The 4834-nt window shown below is 42.0% G+C and overlaps 1 pseudogene; it reads right to left on the bottom strand.

The window, feature by feature from the left end:
• Window positions 1–941: 941 nt before the first annotated feature.
• Window positions 942–1370, bottom strand: LOC106145442 (ribonuclease pancreatic pseudogene; annotated as a pseudogene).
• Between the last annotated feature and the right edge of the window lie 3464 nt (window positions 1371–4834).

Below are 4834 nucleotides of genomic sequence, written 5' to 3'. Positions count from 1 at the left end.
AAGAAATAAGCTCCTTTTCAGTGCAGTCAAACGATAAAGCTCATGACACAAGTAAGATGCACTGTACATATCCTACTTTCTTTCCTTTATGCCTCTGTGCTCGAGTGTAAATCTGAAGGTGGCAAGTTCAAGTACTAAAGAGCCTGAGTGCATGAATGTTATGATAGACTCAGAAATCTGTTTTTTGAAAATTAGATTGCATTTACGTTGGATGATTTTGTTTTGTTGTTGTTCATTCTCCTACTATCCTCCAGCTCAATAACTTCAAGCCTGTCACACACACCCCTAAGGAGACCGAGGAAGCGCTAGACGCGGGCAGCGGATTCAGGTGGCGCGGCGCCCTCTGCCGGCCAGTAGAGGGCCTCCCGAGCTCGCCGGAGCTGACGACCGCGCCTAGCGGACTCTAGTCACCCCTCTTCTCCACTGAGCAGCTATTACTGGGGTTTGTTTCCGTAAAGGAAACTGGTCTCCCTCCCAGGTCTCGTCCCTAATCCTCTTCGCAGGAGCCCTTGGGAGAGAGAGAAGCAGTAGGTCCTCCGAGCTCCCCGGGGGCGTGGGAGGGGGGCTGGGGAGCGGGCGGGGCGGAGCCATGTGGAGCAGCTCAAGGACGCAGCCCACCGCAAGCCCGGGATTGCTTAGCAGCTCAGTGCGAGCAAAGCTTTCTCAGAGTAGATCTCTGTTACACCGACTGCGTCCCCGCAACCCTCCATTCATGCATATCCTACCCTGCATCAAAAACCTAACAATGTCAGGGATGGCATGGTCCTGGGGTGGGGAGTAGCAACTGTGAGAGAAATGCAGAATCGCGCATGAGCGCGGGAGCAATGAGGGATCCAAAGTGCAAAGGGAAGAAGCCTTTACAGGAAAGACTGACAGGGCCTCAAAGATTTAAAGGTGTAAGCAGCAAGTCGCTTGGTTTCCATGTCAGATTTAGGAGGAGCCTAGCCATCCAGGTGAACAGGTACCCCCTGTTCACAGCCCACACGGATGGGCCTGGTGGAGTCCATCTTGCGGTAGTGGCAATGAGGGGGTCGGGTTCCTGGGGTGGCAAAGCAGTCAGTGACCCTGACATCATGAGTACTGTCATGGCAGTTGTGCATGGAAGGGATGTTCATACAGGACACTGGTGGAGTTTTGCAGAAATCTACGATGATGGCCAGATTCTCATGAATGAAAGTGTTGATCTGCTTGCATTTACCCTTATGGATCATCCAGAGGCGCCTCATCATCACATCACAGTATCGGCGGTTTCCTCCTGGGACCAACGACTTGGGATTGTCTATGTGTCGTTTTGAGAAGGACAGGGCTGGAGTAAAGACAGTTAGGTCCAGGAGAAGGAGGAGAGGGAGGAGGATCCACCTCAGATTCATGTTTTCTGGGAAAGCAGGTCACAGAAAGAGCAGGGTCAGGCAGCAAGCCACTTTCCTTTCCCCAAAATACCTGTTTCTAAGAACTTTTGGCCTATCTTGATCCAGACATTTAAGGTTGGCAATTTTCCTCTTCTGCTTCTATCTTCACTTTCCTTCTATGCACTCACCACAAATATTCCCACATCCTACTCCTATCTCATACTCTTACATTTCCCTGGGTAAGAGGTGAGAAGTGGAGTGATTCGTCATAAAGGAGTCCCTGCCATACAAGGTTATTTCCAAATCCTAAAGCAACTCTTGCTCCTTACCTAAGAAGACCAGTTAACCTAAAAACTTTCATCTCTCAAGTGTTTGCATTTAGCAGCCCATCTGCTGCTCAACACAGCCCCATGCGGTGAGGCAGGCATCACTGCCAACCTCTTTCTGCAATGACCTAACACAGAAGGAAACTGACAGCATATGTCTGCATCTTGGGAACTATTTCCGCGTCCTTAAATACATATGCTTGTTTTAAACACTGGTTTTTAAAATGTAAGCATTTGAATTCTAAGGGGAGTTGAGTTTATATTTTCCCCACATATTTCTCTGCCTCAGAATAAAGACTCCCAAATCTTCCATATATAGGATCCATCATCCGGAAACTTCCCAATTTCTGGGACTCGGGGTTTCTGGATGATGGGGTGTGTGAGCCTTCTGTCTCTGGGTCTAATATTCTGTCTCCTTTTTAGAATACCTGGGAGTCCAGGGAAGGCTTTTCTGCAGAACAGGTGACATCCACAGAAAATGATATGTTCTTCTCAGAGGTGGATATTCCTAGGAAAGGGTGGAAACATCATTGCCTCTCTCCTTCCTCTAATCCTGTAGAAGTGACATTGTGGATATTTTCTTCCCAGACTTCTGGGTAAAGGCCATTGATCTGAAACAGATTGCCAAGTAGGTTTGATTTCTTGCTTACTATTTCACACCCAAAATGTTTACCAGCATCACACAGAGTGCCTATGACATCATTCAAACATGCAAAAACCTCTGATTTAGTGCCTGTTTTTCAAAAGTTTGCTTTCAGAGCTGGTCGTATCATTTCATCCCTCTTCTCCTCATCTGTAAAGTGTGGGGATAGACTAACAATCTTTCATCTCTGACATTCTCTGCCTTGCAGCCCCTAATTATGCTTTATCTGTGTGTTTGAGCCCATATGTGATTTTGTGTGTGGCAATTAGTGCATACATGTTTAGATAGAAAGAAATATTTGCTTTGTTAATGAGGCTTTCATTTGATAATTGTTAATCCAATCAAGTCTGGATTTTTTTTTAAAAAAAGCAGTTGTTAGTGAATTTAGGTTAAAAAAATAATTACTTTTATATAAAGATTACATTTTTTTTTCTTCACCATCCAAAATTTAAGTGTTCCCAGGAGCTCAGGAGGCTGAGGCAGGAAGATCATGAGTTTAAAGTCAGCCTCAGCAAAAACAAGGGGCTAAGCAACTCAGTGAGACCCTGTCTCCAAATAAAATACAAAATAGGGCTGGGGATGTGCCTCAGTGGTTGAGTGCCCCTGAGTTCAATCCCCTGCACCCTACCCCCCCACACACACACACACAAAAGAGTGGTGCTGGAGCCATCAAAATACATGATCTCAAATTATATTGCAGAAATAAAGTAACAAAAGCAGTTTGATATTTGGATAAAAACAAGCATGAAAATCAATGGGAAAAAAGACACAGAGCCAGAACCACAAAGATACAGTTATCTGATCCTTGACAAAGTTGTCAAAAATATTGCTCATTCTTTTTGTTTCTTTGGTGGATTTTTTTTAGTTGTAGATGGACACAATACATATTTTTAATTTGTTTATTTTTATGTGGTGCTGGGTATTGAACCCAGTGCCTCATCCATGCTAGGCAAGCACTCTACCACTGAGCCACCACCCCAGCTGCATGTGTGGATTATTGGTTTTACTTTTTGTGCTCTAGGAGCCTTGTTAAGGAGTCAGATCCTAAGCTGACATGGTGAAGATGTGGTTCTGCTTTTTGTTTTATTAGGTGTAGGCTCTCTGGTCTAGTGCCTATGTCTTTGATCCACTTTGAGTTGAGTTTTGTGCAGGGTAAGAGATAAGGGTTTAATTTCATTTTGTTACATGTGGGTTTTCAGTTTTCCCAGTACCATTTATTGAATAGGCTATCTTTTCTCCAGTGAATGTTTTTGGTGTCTTTCTCTAGTATGAGATAACTGTAAACTATGGAAAGAACCTAGGTGCCCTTCAACAGATGAATGGATTTTTAAAAATGTGAAATATATATATATCTGCCATTGGGCATATATATAATGAAAGAATATTACTCAGTCTTAAAGAAGAATGAAATTATGGCATTTGCTGGTAAATGAATGGAGCTGGATAATATCATGCTAGGCAAAATAAGCCAACCCCAAAAAACCAAAAGCTGAATGTTTTCTCTGATATATGGAAGCTAATTCATAATGGGGTGGGGGAGCTGGGGAAGAATACAGTTACTTTAGATTAAACAGAAGGGAGTGAAGGGATGAGAAGGGGTATGGGAGGAGAAAGGATAGTGGAATAGGTCAGACATTATTACCTTATGTACATTTATAACTATACGACCCACATAAGTCTACATCATGTATAACCAGAAGAATGAAAATTATACTCCATTATATATGATGTATCAAAGTGCATTTTACTGTCTTGTATGACTAATTAAAACAAATTTTAAAAACAAAAAAATTTAAATGCTTTCTTTATGAAAGAAGCTACCTGGGCCTCAGGTCTGTATTTCAGTAAGGAAAGGGAAGAAATTTCTAAATAGCTGGGATTGTAGCTCAGTGGTAGAGTGCTTGCCTGGTATGTGTGAGGCACTAGGTTTGATTCTTGGCACTTCATATAAATAAATAAAATAAAGGCTAATCAACATCTGAAAAAAATTTTTAAAAAGAAATTAGTAAATATATTTTCTCAGAATTCTAAAACCAGCTAAGTTAAGAAGACTGCTAACGTGGATGGCAGGAATTACATAAGTAATCACTCAAAAAAGGTATAATATGGTAAATATCATAGCTCTTATCTTGATAGGTTGCCTGGGCAGACGGACCTCAAAAGCTTTTTGTCTAATTAGACAGAGGGCAAAAGCTGACAAATCCATGGCAAGAAACTTGGTTGAGATCTAATACCTATATCTCTTTTTAAAATATTTTTTTAGTTGTAGATAGACACGCCATATCTTCACTTATTTTTAGGTGGTGTCGAGAATTGAACCCAGTGCCTCATATATGCGAGGCAAGCGCTTTACCATCAAGCTACAGCCCCAGCCCTAATACCTATACCTTAATATCCTTTAATTTCTATCTGCTCTGTAATTGGCCAAGAAACCAAGAAAAAAAGAACTACTTCTTTTTAAAATTTTACTTTGCTGTAATTTCTGTTTAATTTATGCAACAATTCTGACAAGTATG

Source organism: Ictidomys tridecemlineatus, chromosome 5 (genome assembly GCF_052094955.1).
Source record: "Ictidomys tridecemlineatus isolate mIctTri1 chromosome 5, mIctTri1.hap1, whole genome shotgun sequence".
Taxonomy (NCBI): domain Eukaryota; kingdom Metazoa; phylum Chordata; class Mammalia; order Rodentia; family Sciuridae; genus Ictidomys; species Ictidomys tridecemlineatus.
This window is presented reverse-complemented; position numbering and strand designations above follow the sequence as displayed.